We start from the raw sequence: 19,473 nt of genomic DNA on the forward strand, positions 1-19,473 counted from the left end.
TCCTCAGGTTGGATGAGGCTTCCGCCTCGCTCATGGTTAACGGTCGCAGCAGTGAGGTGGTGTTACAACTTGTGTTAACTGTTGTACTACTGTGTGTTCAATATCTTTAGTCCCAGGAACTCGCAATTACTCTCGAGTTCCGACTATATTACAGGGTCCCGCAGTACACTGTAATACAGGTCCAGTTCAATCCCGCCGCTGTCACCAGTTTTATTAATGCCTGTGACGGTAGCTTTATGACAGGCTATAATAATACACCAAATAACTGGGTTGTGAAGAAAAAGATCAAGCGCAAATAATATCACTAATAAACCAAATTACACAAATGATATACTGTCCTTAATGAGTGCAGCTCCCGACGTAGAATTCAAACCGGATTCAATCAGCAAACGAAGGAGAAACAGGTGCGCAAATCACATCAGGACATGAAAGGAAAGTGAAAACACAAAATAGTGCAATATTGTCAACCCCAACAGATATTTTAAATGTTGAAGCTTCTATAAAATTTGCACTCACGTGTTTAACGTGAAATGAAAGCGTTGTGGTTATTAAAAGTCACCAACTTATGTCTCCAGACAGGTACTCCAGATCCATATAGAGGGGGGGGAAATCCATATACAAAAAGAGGGGAAATCACAATCGTATAGTACTGTTTTTAATATTAAAAACTCAAAGTATTCCACTTACATAAGTGCCTTTGCTTGTAAACATTCAGACCACCCTGGGTCATATGGTCAAACAAAAGTATTGCAGCAACAGCATCCGCTCCACGGCCGTCACAACAGGCACTGGGCTGGATAGAGTTGTCTTCCACTCTGGATGTCATCAACAAGGGCTCCTTAGTAATCCAAGATTCACCCTTTTTGAAAGCGCGTTTCCACTGTAAAGTCGTCCTCAGGGGCTAATCTAACTTCCCTCTATGTTTCCCTCCCTTAAATAACCCCCCCATTAATTTTCAAATTACAGAGCGTCATTCACGACGTCATCACGTTGCGCGACGCATCACATGATGCATCGTCATGCATACATTAGCATATTCATTGTGTCAAAACTTTACAAAGCCTTGATGTGTACTGGCCAATCTTTGCCTTATGTTTAACATACGAATCCACCATCTTGTGGTTGGACTCATGAGGGTCGCGTGACGTCATCGCGTCACGTTTCTCACGGACCGCGTGACGCATCATCACGTGACCGTCAATAACCCAAAACTTTATGGAGTCTTGACACAGACACTCCTTGCAGCTAGCAAATACAAGTCAATGCAGGAGAAACACAATACCATACAATAGGTAGATATAACAACACGTCATTGCGCACGACGTAGCATAGCGCATTACATTATATAAATATACATATATGTGCCTATTGGCATAAGATAATAAAATATAAGTGGCTAATAACTTTGAAAATCATAAATAATATTATAACAGAAAATTAATAAATAGATAGTCATCAATGTTACAAACAAGATGCCATATTAGAAAATACAGTATTTATACTTTGAAAATTACAATATAAATGACAGGTGCATATTTAATATAATAAATCATACTTGTGTCAGCACCAGTGGCTGTCAAAATAGAACCTCCACAGATGCTGTCAGAAGGATGATCACAATTAATGTTGAACCCTATTCTATATAACATAGATTGTTTAATGGATCCAAAACAGAATATATCTCAAAAATTAAAATATAATAATTAGGCATGTAGAGCAAACATAAAAAAACTAAAAAATTAAAAATAAGGTCAACAGTGATTGACATAACATTCAGGGAATTAGAGAGTATAAATACGTTCTAAATATTAGGTCAAGAACGCATTTATGTCAAAATCGACATTTAAACCTTTCGGCTATAGTGTTCTTATTCTATGAATCCAAAAGGATTCTCTCCTAGATAGAGACTGAACTCTGTTTCCTCCCCTCCAGTGGGCTGTTGTTTGTTCAATCCCCATATATTTAAGTCCAGAAGGGTCTGAATGAAGGCACTTTTTGAAATGGAGAGACACATTATGTGTTTCTAGCCCAATGCTAATGTTGCGTATGTGCTCTAATATTCTCACTCGCAGAGGGCGAATAGTTCTTTCCACATATTGGTATTTACAGGGACAAGTCAAATGTACACTACATATGTGCTTTTACAATTGATGAATCCCTTCATCTTCATAATTTCATTTGTATTGGTAGAAATAAAAGTATCCGTTTTATGAACCCCAAATTTACAGGCCTTGCATTTATCGCACTTAAAGAACCCTTTAGGTTTTCCTGATAGCCACGTTTTATTAACATTACTTAGATCTTTTCTTAAGGCACTCGGAGCTATATTATCTTTTAAGTTCCTTGCTTTTGTAAAGACCACCTGCGGATACTCCGGAAGGTAGTCCTTCAAAATAGCATCTTGTTTTAAAAAATGCCAATGCTTACGAATAATGTTCTGGATTTTACCTGATTCTCTGTTAAACTGTGTTATAAATGGTATAAAATTATTACTTACTTGTTTCTTTTTTGAAATGCCTAATACTCTTACTCTATCTTGATTAAGAGCTTTATTTTTTGCTTCCTGTATCATAGTTGGATCATAATTTTTTTCTTTAAATCTTTCCTCCAAAATTTTTGCTTGATCCTGAAAGGTGGCAACCTCTGTACAGTTTCGTCTTATCCTTTGAAACTGTCCAAAGGGGATACCTTTCAGCCAATTTTTGTGATGGCAACTTGATTCAAGAATAAAGCTATTACAGTCTATATTTTTAAAATGGGTTTTTGTTTTGATACTTTGATCTTCTATATAAACCAATAAATCTAGAAACGGAATAGATAGTGAACTATGTGTTTCTGTAAATACTAAATTATAGTTATTCACATTAAGATGAGTTAGAAATTCAAACAAAAGAGATTCTGCTCCATCCCAAATAAAAATAATATCATCGATGTAGCGCCGCCATAGGACAAGGTTTGCGCTATAGGGGTTATGATTGTAAATAACCTCCTCCTCCCAGTTTCCCAGGAAGAGGTTAGCATAACTTGGCGCAAACCTCGTACCCATGGCGGTGCCACATGTCTGTAAACAGAATTCGTCTTCAAACAAAAAAAAATTATGAGTAAGGATGTATTTTATACTCTCTATAATAAAATCTACCTGAATTTTATCCAATTTCTTACTATCCATCAAAATAGTTTTAATTGCATTACAACCTTGGGAGTGATTGATTACTGCATACAATGAGCATACATCTACAGTACATAATATAAATCCCTCCTTCCACTCAATATTCTGCAATAGATTAATGATATGTGTAGTATTTTTTAAATGTGATTTTAATTCTACCACATAATCCTGGAGGAATTGATCAATATACATAGATAGATTTGATGTTGCCGACCCAATTCCCCATATTATCGGTCTCCCTAGTGGTCTTGTTGGATTTTTTTGTAATTTCGGTAGAAAATAAAAGATAGGAATTTTAGGAAACAAAATATTTAAAAATTTAAATTCCTGATCATTTAATATTCCCCCATTTAGGCCTTTATTAATTAATATCCCCAGTTCTTGTGCAAATGTTTTTGAGGGGTCTGTCGTAAGATGTTTATACGTTGTTTGATTACCCAATAAACGAAGAGATTCCTCTATGTAGAGTAAGGGAGGTAGAGTAGGAGAGGAAGCAGAAAGATAAAGTACGTGGAAGGAGGGGAAAAATACTAGGAGGTACCAAGAGATGAAGGCGAGAAGGAAGTGCTAGAGTGGGATGGGGGAAGTTGGATGGAGAGGCTGAAGAGTGGGAAGCAGTGGTACGGAAGGTAGCCGAAGGTAAGAGCATGTAGTAGAAGGAAGGGACGAGAGGGTGGAACCTTGAGCTGAGGGGAGTAAGCAAGTGACGGTGGGAACGTGGGAAATAGAGAAGGGGGAAATGCATCAGGGAGACAAGAATGGCTAATGGTAGGAGATAGGCAGCTAACCTAAAGGAGCCGAATACTAGAAGAGAGACAGCACAGATGAAGACCGAAGGCAGACGTCACCGAGAGGGAAAGTTAAGGATCGTAGAGGGGAGAAAACACATGAAGGCTTAGAGGGAGCTACCGTAGAAGGGGATCCAGGAGAAGTGGGATTTGGTTAGATTACACATAGTTCAGTTGGTTGGAAGTTTCAGAGTTATAGGGAGAGAGAGGCGGAAGCAGGGGAGGGAGGCCTGCTCCGAAGTCTGCATGGGCCAGGCGCTAGTGCTGGGGAGAGAAGCGCCTCGGAGCACTAGCGAAACCCTTTGGGACAGAACTCCGGGACGGGTAGGCAAACATCTCACCCCAAGACCGGACATCCTGAACAAGGACTACGAACCCAAAGGCGGACGTCTCGGCAGGAGGAGCGATTCGAGAGGACACCGAGAAATGTTATTTGTTATTGCATGTTGTGTTGTGTATTTGATTACCCTGTTTTGCCTTTGTGTGTGTGTGACGGTAGCTTTGTGACAGGCTATAATAATACACCAAATAACTGGGTTGAACTGAACGAGGCTTAGATATAATAAAGTATATTTATTCCTTAAATAGGTGAACACAGCAATATAGTACAAATAACAGGCAAGGTAGTAACACTTACTTGGGGTTGGGGGATGGGAAGTATCAGATAGCAATTCTCCAGCAATCAGGTAACAATCAAGATGGTATTTGAAGACAATGGATATAGGGGTTACCACAGTTTATATATCTTTGTAACCCTATCCTCAACATTGAGTACAGGCTATTGGATAACAATTATCTGTATCCAATCTGTAACGTGGGAACATATTTTAACCCATGCCCCCAGCTAGTTAGCTCATGCGCACGAGGACCCTGAGGGTCTCATTTCTGTAGCCCCACATTTACATCAGGGATGCCAGCCAGTCTACCAAATGGAATATCTGGCAGGATATCCCTTGTTTGAAGGTGTAAAGTATGACACTCACAGACCGCTCTGGTTTGAGGCGTCTCTGCCCTCAGGTAAACAGTGAGGGTGGCAAAATCCTTTGAACAGTACTTAGTCTCTAGACATTGGGTCGCCCCTCTGACCATCTGCTTCCCTTTGTGCAAAGGAATCTCCGCAGGTTTTTATTCCTGCTTTGAGATACAACATTGAAGGTGAAACATAGGAACAGGGGAACATACATTTTCATGGTATAACAAGGTGCAAACCACATCCCTGGACCGCAACCCAGTTAACCCCTTGTCTCCCTGGTGAGGTCAGGGGATGGCCATATGGGGTGCAATCCCTTTAATACCGGGCCACCCCCTTTCTCCCTCTACAGTGTGTCCCCTTCCCTTTGTTCCTTCAGGCGGGCACGGAGAGAGATGGGTCGTCGGAGTAAGCCGGAACCCCAGTAGTAGACACGCTCTGCAAGGCACGAAAAATCTGCGACAGACAGACCAGCATATCCCTTCCAATGAGTAAGGAAATATTGTTATTATCCCATAATGTTAAAGGTCTCAACAGCCCTGCAAAAAGAAGGGTCGCATTCAGAGACTACAAACGCAAAGGCGCAGAAGTGCTATTTTTGCAAGAGACACACTTTTCCCAAAATAACTTTCCCAAGTACTTTGATAAAGACTTTAAGATTCACTTCCTATCCTCAGCACGGGTCAAAAAGAGAGGGGTCGCCATCCTAATCCATAATCATATACCGTTCAGACACGACAAAACATATAGCGATAGGGGGGGAGATACCTCATAATCACAGGCTCCATACGGGAGCACCCTATAACGCTTGCAACAATCTATGCCCCGAATGACAAAGCGACATCCTTCTTCAGTAGTTTCTTTGATAAGCTCAGTAAAGTCGCAAAAGGGAACATCATAGTAGCGGGTGACCTGAACAGGGTCCTAAATCCAAATCTAGACCGATGTACGACCACAAACAAATCACATAGACAGGACGTATTAACAATAACAAAGGGCCTAAAGGACTGTCAGCTCCTTGACATTTGGAGAGAGCAACACAAAGGAGTGAGAGAGTGCACTTTCTTCTCCCACCCCCATAACACCTACAGCCGGATAGATTACTTCCTTGTGTCCAATAGATTGGTCCCTGGGGTCTCTCGCTCAGAGATCCGTGATATTTCATGGTCTGACCACGCACCTATTGAGCTGCGGTGCACACTGGTACCGCTTGACAGACCTACAGCGAATTGGAAGCTAAACGAGATCCTTTTGAAAATTCCAGATCTCGAGAGGGAGGTAGGGGAAAAAATTAAAGAATATTTTGAGGAGAACGAGGAGAGTGTGGCGTCACACTCCATACTGTGGGAAGCCCATAAGGCAACTCTAAGGGGGATCTTGATGAATCTGGCCGCCAAACGTAAATGGGAAAGAGATAAAAAAATTAAGAACCTAGAAACACAATAAGCTGAACTCTCTTCCCTGAAGCTGAAGCAATTATTAGACACCAAAACAAAACTCAATCTCCTCCTCGCCTCCCAGGCTGAGAAGGAAATGGCTTGGTCTAAGCGGAATTTTTATGAAAAAGCGAACAAACCTGATACACTACTTCCCAATTAGTTAAAAAACAAGCTTCAAAATTTTTCTATTCACGCTATTCGGAACCAATGGGGAGACCTTACCTCCATACCTGGGAAAATCATAGAGGAATTCAAAACTTACTACGAGAAACTTTATAATGGAGATAAGGTCACTCATAATACTAAAACGGGAGAGTTATTGAACACCTTCCTGAATGAGGCAAAATTACCTACCTTGGGAAGGGCCGAGAGAGAGGCGCTTCAGGCTGATTTTACTCTGGAGGAGCTATCTGAAGTCATCAAAGCATTAAAACCGGCCAAAGTGCCGGGGCCCGATGGCTTCTCAAATCTATATTATAAGAAATACGCCAAAACGCTAGCCCCACATATGCTAAAACTATTTAACAGTATTTTAGAGGGGGCCTGCTTCCCAGCACAAATGCTCCAAGCATCAATCTCTGTGATCCACAAACCTGGAAAGGACCCGGCAGACTGCAAGAGCTACCGGCCCATTTCACTGAGTAATTCAGACATTAAAATTTATTCTAAACTTATAGCAAACAGGGTGGGTAGTGTTCTTCCCAGGTTAATTCACGCGGATCAAGTGGGGTTTATCGGAGGTAGGCAAGCGGCAGACAACACCAGGAGAATCATTGACCTGATTGATCTGGCTCAAAAGAAAAATACACATTCTATGGTGCTACGTCTGGATGCAGAGAAAGCCTTCGATAGGATAGACTGGCCCTACTTAACGGAAACACTGGGATCGTTTGGCTTTGGGGGACGCCTCCTGAGGGCCATCCTGGCGCTGTATGAGGGCCCGACGGTGAGGGTGCGGCACCAGGGCTTTTCCTCTGACCAATTTCACATAAAAAGTGGAACGAGGCAGGGATGCCCGCTGTTGCTGCTGCAGTTTGCCCTGTGTATGGAACCACTAGCGGCACACATCCGAAATAGCCTAGATATAGCAGGAATCTCTAATGGAGATCAGGAGTACAAAGCAGCATTATATGCGGATGATGTCATCCTGACATTATCCAAACCGCTCACGTCCCTTCCCAACGTGTTTGGAATCCTAGGTAAATTCAACCAAATTTCCGGCTTTAAGATTAATCAGTCCAAATCAGAAGCCCTCAATATAAATCTTCCCAAAGAAGTTGAAAAACTGATTGATCTCAACTTTAACTTTACAGTGGCGGCCGACCTGAGTCTAAATCGGCTAGATCCACGGCTCTCAGATAATCCCGGTCAGGTGCGTTTTTGTTTTTTCGCCCGGAGTGAATTCCGTTATTTTAGCGCTTGTGATATTAGCATTTTATTCTCGCTGTCTGCAATACTGCAATACCGTGTAAAAACTCAGGGGGGCATTTGCGAGCTGTTGTCTTTGAAGTCTAATACCTTTGCAGTTCAACCTACGTCAGTACACAGTCTGTGTGTGCGCGCGCAGTAATTATAAATTTGCATATTTAAAGTATACATGCATTTGCAGTGCTGTACTGTACAGTATGTCTCATTTGAAAATTGTTGAAATGCATAGGCGTGTACAGTACTGTAACAGTGTCAAATTTCGGCATATACAGCGCTCTCCCCTCGCTCAGGATAATTAACTGCACTGAAGGGTATTTCAACTTCTTATCTTCTCTACAATGCAGTACATCTCTCCCACATCATTCCTTTGAACGTGTGTCTGGTTTCAATCACAGTCAGGTGATTACTGCGCATGCGCCTGTAACTTCGCCCACCACTGCATGCTTGAGTGAGTGACCAAAAAAAGAAAAAACATTTTTTTTATTCTATTTTTTTTCTCCACAAGCCTGCAAAAACCATCTCTATACTGTATTACGATATTCAATCTGTGCTGTAGCTTTTGACTGCGACCCTGTGCGTTTGACTGCACATGGTTGATTTGTGTGCTTTTTACGTACTGTATTTGGGAGTGTAGGGATCATATTATTATGATGAACTGCCTTTTGAAATTAAAGTATATAATTATCTTTGAACTTCATGCAGCTGTACCCTGTAGGCCCCTCCCCCACGAACACACACAAGTCTCGCTCAAGGATTTGAAACTCCACAGTCATTCATTTTCTGAAGCTTGACATTGTGTTCTTAATCTGTCCATAGCCGAGCGTCAGTCACCTCACTGCGCCTGCATGGAATCCTCTTTGAGATGGGAGCTAGCTGATTACTGCGCATGACTCGCCCAACCCCCCCTCCACAGAGCCATTAATTTTCTGAAGCTTGACATTGTGTTCTTAATCAGTCCTTAGCCGAGCATCACTTCACTGCGCCTGTGTGTAATCCTCTTTGAGATGGGAGTTAGCTGATTACTGCTCATGACTCACCCAACCCCCCCCCCCCCTCCACAGAGTCATTAGTTTTCTGAAGCTTGACATTGTGTTCTTAATCCGTCCATAGCCGAGTGTCCCCTCACTGCGCCTACTTGTAATCCTCTTTGAGATGGGAGCTAGCTGATTACTGTGCATGACTCACCCAACCCCCCCCCCCCTCCACAGAGTCATTAATTTTCTGAAGATAGTCATTGTGTTCTTAATCCGTCCATAGCCGAGCGTCCCCTCACTGCGCCTGAGTTTAATCCTCTTTGAGATGGGAGCTAGCTGATTACTGCGTACTACTCACCCAACCCCCCCCCCAACCCTTTGAGGCTTTGTTTACGGTAACGCTTTGGAAAATCCCTTCTCGAATTTGATATGTAAATCTGATTTGCACATCATTGTGAGAATTGAGAGTTAAAAAAACATTAACTGATTCATGTTGTTTTGTCATTTATTTTTTTCTTTGGTGTACTGTAGGTGTGGGGGGAGGGGGGTGGGGGCTTGTCAATGATTATGATTAGCAGGAATCTAAATAAATATTTATTTTACCAGGAACAAAAAAATTAAATATAAAACACTTGACATTGTGTTTTTAATCAGTTCCTAGCAGAGCATCACCTCTCTATGCGCCTGTGTGTAATCCTCTTTCGGATGCGAGCTAATTGATTATTGCGCATGCGCCTGTAACTTCACCCACCACTGCTTGCTTGAGTGGGTGCCCAAAAAAAAAATGTATTATAATTTTTTAACTGTTATTTTATCCACAAGCCTGCAAAATCAATCTTGATATTATGATATTCAATCTGTTCTGTAGCTTTTGACTGCGACCCTGTGCATTTGATTGCACATGGTTGATTTGTGTGCTTTTTATGTACTGTATTTGGGGGTATAGGGATCCAATTATTATGATGAACTGCCTTTTGAAATTACTGTACTCTATGTAATTTCTTTGAACTGCTGCACAGCTAATCCTTCATGCAGCCTCCTCCACCACGCACACACAAGGCTCGCTCAAGGTTTTGAAACTCTTATCGACAGACACCTCCACAGTCATTAATTTTCTGAAGTTAGTCATAGTGTTTTTAGTCCATCCCTAGCCGAGCGTCAATCACCTCACTGCGCCTGCGTGTAATCCTCTGAGATGGGAGCTAGCTGCTTACTGCGCATGACTCACCCAACTCCCCCCCCAACCCTTTGAGGCTTTGTTTACGGTAACGCTTTCGAAAATCCCTTCTCGAATTTGAAATGTAAATCTGATTTGCACAGCATTGTGAGAATTGAGAGTTAAAAAAACCATTAACTGATTCATGTTGTTTTGTCATTCATTCTTTTTCTTTGGTGTACTGTAGGTGTGTGTGTGGGGGGGGGGGGGTTGTTGTCAATGATTATGATTAGCAAGAATGTAAATAAATATTTATTTTATTTTATCAGGAACCAAAAAATACAAATATAAAAATAATCATGAATAATACATAATGCAGTCTTTATTAAGTTCTTCTGGCAGATTGAATTTGGATAAACATTTATAAAACATTTGTAAAACATGGATAAACATGAATACTGCACATTTATAATAATATTATTTAATAATATATAATTTATAATATATATAGTAATATAATTTTTTTCCGTCTTTATCTTCTTCCTCATTCTATGTACAGTACAGTAGTTCATTGAGAGAGGAGAGGTTTTGTGTACATCATTACTGCTGTTTATATACTGTACTCTTGACTGTACAAACAGATTAGACTGCTCACAACAACCCCCCTCCCCCCAGGCCACCCTTTTTTACTGACATGACAAGAAAACAAAAAAAGTGCAGTTATGTGCGTACTGTATTATGGCATTGTGTGATGTATAGTACTACTGTAGATGGCTGGTGCTGCTTTCTCTGGAAAGAAAAACATTGAGCAGTTAGTAGGCAGTTAGTACTGTCAAACTAGTCTATACTGGAACTACTGTATACTCTGACTACTGTTAAATACTATGTAACCAGATGGCTGCTGCTGCTCTCTCTGGAAAGAAAAAAATTGCGCAGTTACTGTGCTGTAGGTGCATACTGTATTATGGCATTATGGCATTGTGTATGCAGTTAGTACTGTCAAACTAGTCTATACTGGAACTACAGTATACTCTGACTATTAGGAAAGAAAAAAATCTGTGCCATACTTACCTGTATCATACTGTACTTACAATACTACAGCACAGTACTACTTTCCTGATGCTTGCCCATTACGCGCGATCACAATGGGAAACACAGTCGCAATATGGTCTATATATTTATTGCAGCGTTCCACGGTGAGTACATCGTTCCAAAAACTCAGTATGCCTTTTGACAACTCATCCTTTTTGGAGGGTTTCACTACTTTCCGGATATGGTCCTTCAGCTGATGCCAGACCATTTCGATCGGATTGAAGTCTGGCGATCTGTCATTGGAAAAAAGGACAATTAGTTTAAGAGATACAGTACACAGCAAAAAACAGTGGGGAAAAAATGAGACACGGTTACCGCACTTACTCCGCTGGCATCTTCACCCAGTTGATACCGCACTCAAGGATGTGCGCTGTTGACGCGGTGTGCTTCGGATCGTTGTCCTGGTAGAAACGGTGACCATCCGGGAACTCACGTGTGATGTATTCCACTATCTCAGGCACAATTTTGTCTTGGAAGAAAGCTTTATTCATGATTCCTATAACAAGAAAAGAAAAGTGCTCAAAAAACTGCATAATACTGTAGCACAGTACAGTGCATACGGCTACACTAGTACAGTACAGTGCATAAGGCTACATTATATTTGATATATTTTACCTTCAAAGATGACAATGCATCCTAGTCCACGCCTAGAGATGGCACCCCACACATGCATCTTTACGAGGTGTTTTGGCCGCGGCTTCATAGATATGCGACCTTTTTTGTGGAATGCAAAGGTTGCAAATCTCTCCAGCGACACAGTAGACTCGTCAGTGAAGATGCAATCCTGGAAGGTTTCCCCATTGTCGATCCATGCCTGGGCCTGGACCACTCTTTTTATTTTGTTTACGTCCCTTATCATGGGGTACGCTCTGTAATGACGAGGAATAAATAATTTTAGCGGTACAGTACAGTTTCCCAAACAACACTTTTACCTCCTGCACTGTCCAGTACTAACCGCACACGTCCATATTTCCATCCAATGCTGCGTCTCATCTTCTTTATGCTGGTCTCGGAAACAGCGAGATTTTGATTTTCCTGTAGAGTGTATTTGACCCTTAATGCACTCTTCTCATCATTCTCCTCACTTATTTTGTCCACCAGAAGAGTTGTCTCCCTACAATGTAAAGAAAAACAATCCGGTATGTTACAGTGCAGTAGGCCACAAGCACAGCATTACAGTATTACTGCACAGTTCTACAGTATCAATATGCAGCAATTTTAAAAATATATATACTGTTGTAATATAAATATAAATTGAAATAACAAAAATATTAGAGACAGTACAGTAGATCAACAGTACACAATATATTGTTCTATTAATATGCAGCAATATTAAAAATATATATACTGTTGTAATATAAATATAAATATAAAAAATATATATACTGTTGTAATATAAATATAAAAAATATATATACTGTTGTAATATAAATATAAAAAATATATATACTGTTGTAATATTAATATAAATATAAAAAACAAAAGTATTAGAGAGTAGATCAACAGTACACAATATAGTGTTCTATTAATATGCAGCAATATTAAAAATATATATACTGTTGTAATATAAATATAAATATTAAAAATATATATACTGTTGTAATATAAATATAAAAAATATATATACTATTGTAATATAAATATAAAAAAAATATATACTGTTGTAATAAAAATCTACCGAAATAACAAAAATATTAGATACAGTCAATCTACAGTACAATATTTTATATATAAAAAAAAAAATTTAGTTGTATAAATATACTTACCCATTAGTTACCCTTGGTGCCCTTTTGCGTTCTCTGGTTTTTCCGTGTGCATGATAGCTCACGGTGGTTGCTGGCACAATGATGCCAGAAGTAGCTAACCAGCGTTGGATAGCTGCAAATCGGTGTCCGCTCATGTACATCTCCTTAATTCGCATGCTGAGCTCCTTGGAAATCTTTTTAACGGGCATAGCTGCGAGTAGAAAAAAATACAAACACAAGAATGTATATTCGATGTTTAGTCGATGTGTATTCAATGTGCAGTGAATCCACAAAATGGATGGTGTATTTATATGGTAATGACTCACATTAGAGTACGCCCAGTTTCAACACCTGTACCTCGCTGCCATGCATAAAAGGTTACACACTTTGCATAGCCCACCACTCGATGATCTTTATCTGAACTTTCCCTTGTCCAGATACTGCATTATGCCATCTGCTTCCATGGATCAACCCCGATTCTACGGACGCAGGAACCCACTCGCCTCTGCCGTGCCTGTCATGCAGAAAAAGCGAAAAGCGGTTGCCGTTTCCACGCCAAGGCCAAAGCGACAGACTAAGGCCAATAAAGAAAACCTTCTGCTGACCCCAAAGGCTAAGGGTTTTAATAGACGTTAGTCTTATTATGTAAAGAAGAAATACGGTGATGTACACTCCACGCAAAACAAATGACAGCCAACCCATCGAAACCGCAGACCACTTCCTCCCATACTATTCTACGACTCTGCCGCCGCTGTCCCGGAAATCTTCAGCTCATCTTCTCCACTCCTCGTCCTCGACGCTGCCGCCGCCCTCCCGGAAACCAACAGGCCATCTTCGCCAGTTCTATTCGACGATGCTGCCGCTGGTGCCTCTGAAATCCACGGTTCACTTTCTCCTTTGCGCTTAGACAACTCTGCCGCTTCTCGCCCGGAAATTTAGAGGTCACTTTCTCCATCCCTCTTCGACGACGCTGCCGCTTCTCATCTACCGGATATCCACAGGTCACCTCCTCCACCCATCTTTGACGACGCTGCCGCTTCTCTCCATGGAACCCCCGTCTCATCCTCCGTAGCACCCATCCACCCAGATATCCACATGCCATGCACAAGAAGCAGCTCGTTAGACTGGATGCTGAATGGGATAAGTGTGGATATCCCGTGGACTCCATTATGCTGACAAAGATAGATATGCTTCTGGAGACCATGCTAAATATGGAGCAACTGATGCTACATATGGATCAACGGATGGAGAAGATAGAGGCTGACATAGCGGGGATACATCATTTGCTCGGCATTCATGCCCCTGTTTCCCCGACGCCGGAGCAGGAGGGTGGCATGGATGTAATGAATGGCATCATCGACCCCCTTCCATCACCAAGCACACCCCCTCAACCAGAAGATTTAGTGTACATGTATGCCGCTGAGGAGGACATGACAACCCCATCAAAACCATGACGGGAGACAACACGGCGACCAAGACAGGAGGAAAACTTCCTCCCAGACAACCTACCCTCGCCCATCGCCACAAGCACACCCGCTCACAGAAGACCTACATTCGCTAGCATCGATACGGTGCCCAACATCACCCTGCGCGATCTGCCACCTGCACTCAGGGAGAAGTATAGGGTGATGAGTGCTGGTGCACCCCACAAGTATGCCTTGTTCATTTTTAAGCACCATGTGTCCTACTTGTTGTACTGCGACTGGGCCTTCAAAGTGAACTATGAAGGAAATCGCGTAAAAAAGACACTTCCTGACGATTTAAGAAAGACCATTCTGGAGGAATTGCGGCGCTTTTATTCTATTACAGATCCTGTAATGAAAGGCGTTCGAGACTGCATTAATGGCGTTTTGTGCCATGCAAGGCATCGGCCATGGAAGGACAATTTGGTGGGGTACGCATTTGAGTGAGTGTTCAACTGTTGAAAATGTTTGGTAAATGTTTTGTTCCAGTCCCCGAGGGCCGCAAACAGGCCCGGTTTTCAAGGTTGTCCTGAAAACCGGGCCTGTTTGCTGCCCTCGAGGACTGTAGTGGTGCAGGCCTGACTGACTGTTCTGCACACCATCCCACTGCAAATGTTTTGACTTGCCGTTCTTTAATAAAGGAGATGTTCCGTTTTGTATATTTTATGAATAAAGATTTTTTTTATCACATGTGACTGTAAACCATACTGACTGACTGTAAATGTTTTTACTTTCTGTAAATAAATGTTGATGTTTTGAATTACTGTGCACTTAATGTTTTTACATTGTACAGTATTTGTAAATAAATGTTTTTGTACTTACTCCACCAATAAAAGAACATGTTGATTTGTTTTAAATTGTTCCATTGGCTCCTTTGATACTGTAACAAAAAACAGTGTTTCTAGAATATACACTACTGTCCAGGCATACTGTACTGTATACTGTAGGCATGCTCAGTACTGCACATCACAAGAGTATTAAAACTGTATGTACTGTAATACATGCAGAATGCATACTTTTTATTTTTTCGGGTGTATTACACAGTATACTGTATATAAAAAAGTATTATATACTGTACGGTCGGAAAACATCAGCATACTGTTTCAGGTATTCTATCCTAATCAATAACAACGGCCATTAAACTGTAGACTCCGGTACGTGGTTTTTTAAATCCGATTCAGCAATGTGCAGGCATTGTTACACAAAGCGATATTATCCATCGAAATCCCTCCATTAGCCGTTTTCTTTTCTGAGGAAAAACAAAAAGAAAAGTTTTACTGTAATGGTCAGCCCCCTAAAGAAGTTCCCAGTCAGTCCCACCAATAATTTTCTCGGGGGGCGTCTCCTGTTCACATGCGCATGCGCATGCGCCTACCGTCGATGTAATGACACGCATATGCGTTTCAAGAAGGTTTCAATGCGCATGCGCCTAGCGTTCCACCAATTGTTCAGTATCTGCAGTATACAGTAGTACTGTAGAAGCTTCTCAGCCAATGATATTGTTTACAGGAGAATCGCTTGACTTTTGAATCGCACCGATATTGATATTGTCAAAAAAAACAAATAGAAAATAATACGGCAACAATACTCACCATAGAATTTCCCAATCAGCTGGCGCCCGCGCTGGGCCACTGCCAGTCCAGTATTCTTGATAATACACGTTGATAGTTTGCAGCGGGACTACTACACCTGTAGTCAGCTGATGAGGCTTGAAATCACTTAGGTACATGCAAGGTTGCTCGAAACTGCACGCGAAATCCGGCTCAGGCTTGCTGGACAGACAGCAAGGGTTGTCACTAACGGTGGGACCGTTATTGAAAGCCGGTGCTGGTGCTGGCGCATTGCTTGGCAGCGACTGTCGTTTCTTAATTGGTTTTAACACGACCTTTCGCCTTTTGCCGTCTGCATGATCATAGATACAGGAAAAAGCCGGTGATACACACCAATACCCTCCAATAAATTGTGGATCAATATGATAAAAACATGGATCGCTACATAACCTTTTCCTTATCGCACGCTTCCACACATGAGGAGCTGGCGAAAATTTGTAAATGTCATAGTTTTCGATAAAATACTGATAAATTTGAACAACTGTTGCCATCTTATCATCTGTTGCATTAATCGCGGCCCATATCAAATACGTGTAAGTTCTGTCGGGTTTTTGGAAAACGGGCTGCACTTGAACACTCATGGCGGCGGGTCTCTGAAGAATAACAGAAACTGGTCTTTGTCTTTCTTTAATATGAAAAGCCTAAATTGATACATTATTGTAACCTCTTCCTTCAGTCTCAAGGCCAATTTACAATAGCACACTGTGGTATCTTTTCTAAACGAAACACCTGCAAGTCGACACATTACTGAAGCGCATGCGCATCCCAATTCATGAATATCTCCCATCTGGCGGGCACGCGAAGAATTGCAACCTATTAAATCCGAACCATTCTCAATACATGCATCAACCGCGCGTCACCCGCGCATGGCCCGCGGTTGAGAACGCAACATGAATGCGGCATGCACCCGGTGAAGTGTGTCGCATTCGAGAAAAAAGCCAGGAAAAAAGTGGCGATGTTTTAGAATAAAATGAGCCGCAGCAGTAAATGGCAACCCTCCGCTATCAAATATCTAGGGGTATATCTTACACGGGATTATAAAACACTATATAAAGCACATTTTCCCAGGTTAATAAAGACTTTGGGGGAGGATCTCAGATTGTGGATGAAAGGTGGCATCTCATGAATTGGTAGGATACACAGCGTGAAGATGAATCTCCTCCCAAGGATGTTATATATTTTCCACAGTCTGCCTATACCTATAGTATACTCTGACATCCTCTCCCTACAGTCACTAATCATGAAATTCATTTGGAATAAGAAAAACCCAAGAATTGCAAAGGGTATCTTAATGAGACCCACAGTGAGAGGAGGTTTAGCGGTACCTTGTTTGTTAGCTTACTACAAAGCGGCCCAATTGGCTCAAATTCTCCAATGGCACACGGACCCAAGCTTAAGGAGATGGGTAGAGTTGGAGAAAACATGTTGTGCACCGATTGACCTCCAGAAGCTGATGTGGCTACCCAAAAGTGGGGTACAGAGACTTTTACAACAAAACCTCAATCAGACCAGCAAGAACCAATTTTGAGCAGCTGTGTTCCAGAGATACGGACACAAGGGGACTCACATCTAGAATGTACAGGTAAGTGATCTGTCCTGAGACGCCTAGTGAGAACAGGTTACGCTACATCAGACAATGGGGAGACGTTAGAGGACGAAAACTGGGAAAAGATTACCCAAGCGGCAACAAAAAGCTCAATCTGTACCACACTAAAGGAGAACGCATATAAGGTCCTGATGCGGTGGTAATACACCCCAGCTCGATTTGCTAAATTAGTTAGGGGCTACTCCCCGCTCTGCCCGAAACAGTGCGGAGAGGTGGCAGACCTGCGACACATGCTGTGGTCTTGCACAAAAGTGGTCCCGATTTGGGAACAGATTAGAGACTGGTTACAGCGGATTCTCGGTTGGGAGATCCCCCTGGACCCATGGTTGTTCCTTCTGGGCAGGCGGATCCAGGGTATGTCAAATGCGACGCATAAATTGATCGCGCATTTTGCAACAGCCACGAGATGCAAGATTGCAGCATTATCGAAGCAATCAGAAGTTCCAATTATCCCCAAGATTAGAAATAGGATTTGGTACGTTTGTCAGATGGAACAATTAACGAGTTTAGTTAATGACACCGGCACAAATTTTCTAAAAGTCTTGGCGCCTTGGCTGGTGCAGACAGATATCCCCGGGGTAGATGCTACCGCAATTTTGCTTTAACAGTTTCAGATGCGTTCTCTTTTGGGGTCAGAGACCTGACAACAAATAGGGCCGAGCAGGTAGTCGACGGCCCCCTACGCAGTAGGCCCCCAAGACACTAGGGAAGACACTCTGAGCTCGTGGTGGAAGCAGGGAGTGCTAAACAACAGGACAGGAAGAAGGCAAGAGAAAACACGCAATTAAGATGGCCCAGAGTGGACCGGTCCCGCCTCCCCTACACCCCCTCTCCCCTCTCCGTCCCTCCCCCCCCCTTGTCAGCCGTCTGGTTTGTCTTGTCTGTTTTGTCTTTGGTTTGTATTGGTGCAGTTAAAAGATTACATGTGTATGTTTAAAAACATTATTGGGGAAGTAACACAATGGGCTGTGATACAATGTATGAGTATGTTACCCCAATAAAGAAAAAATTGAAGTTGAAAAAAAAAAGCTTCTGCTGCAAATTCCCTATACTTTTATGTCCACTTCAAGACACCAGTCTGCCTACAGATCTCATTACTGATCTAACCAAAGCCTACTCTGCCCACACCAGTTCTGTTGAATATTTTAAGACAGATTGGCTAGACATTGCTCCAATCAGGAGTGAGTGGGAGGAGAGTTAGAGCAGCTGATCAAAGGTTTCATGATTACATCTGAATGACAAGAAAAAAGACAGAGAGAATCAGGGTTAAAATCATTATATACCAATTAACACTACCCTGCCACAAATATTATATTTACCTATATGCATACCCTACATAGAATGTTTGTCCATATAAGATACATGTAATAATCACCATATAACTTGATGTAGCAACTATTGTGTCTTAAAAAGAGGATAAAACAGAAAATAAACCTGGTGCCAAACATTCAAAATGGTAAGTCCTGTGATCCACAGTGAATCTGCACAAATGCTTGACAGGCCATGAAACGAGAAAAAAGAGAACAAATACAAATCATAGCGTATAACTGCTGGGTGATGTCAGTCTACACTATACAACATATACACAAAAACTCCTAGTGAACAAACTAAAAATAAAATTTATTATAAAATGAACTCTGTCATAAAAGAACCGCAGTATGGCAATGAAGAGCAGCTGGTCATCCGGTGATGGTAAAAATCAAAACCCTACTTACGAAAGTCACCGGATGACCAGCTGCTCTTCATTGCCATACTGCGGTTCTTTTATGACAGAGTTCATTTTATAATAAATTTTATTTTTAGTGCCAAAAATGTTTGAGAGATTGGTTATAAAATTTGCCAAAAATCTTGCTAACTAAATGCTTTTTCTAAAAAATCTTGCTAATTAAGTGTTGAAATATCTGCCAAATGTCTACTAGGGAACCTTCCTAGAAAATCCCTAAAAACTTGATAAAAATATGTTATCTTCTGTTATAAACATTTTCTGAGGTGATTCATATTCCTCAAGTAAATAATATTCTGTAATAGAAATT

Source organism: Ascaphus truei, chromosome 15 (genome assembly GCF_040206685.1).
Source record: "Ascaphus truei isolate aAscTru1 chromosome 15, aAscTru1.hap1, whole genome shotgun sequence".
NCBI lineage: Eukaryota > Metazoa > Chordata > Amphibia > Anura > Ascaphidae > Ascaphus > Ascaphus truei.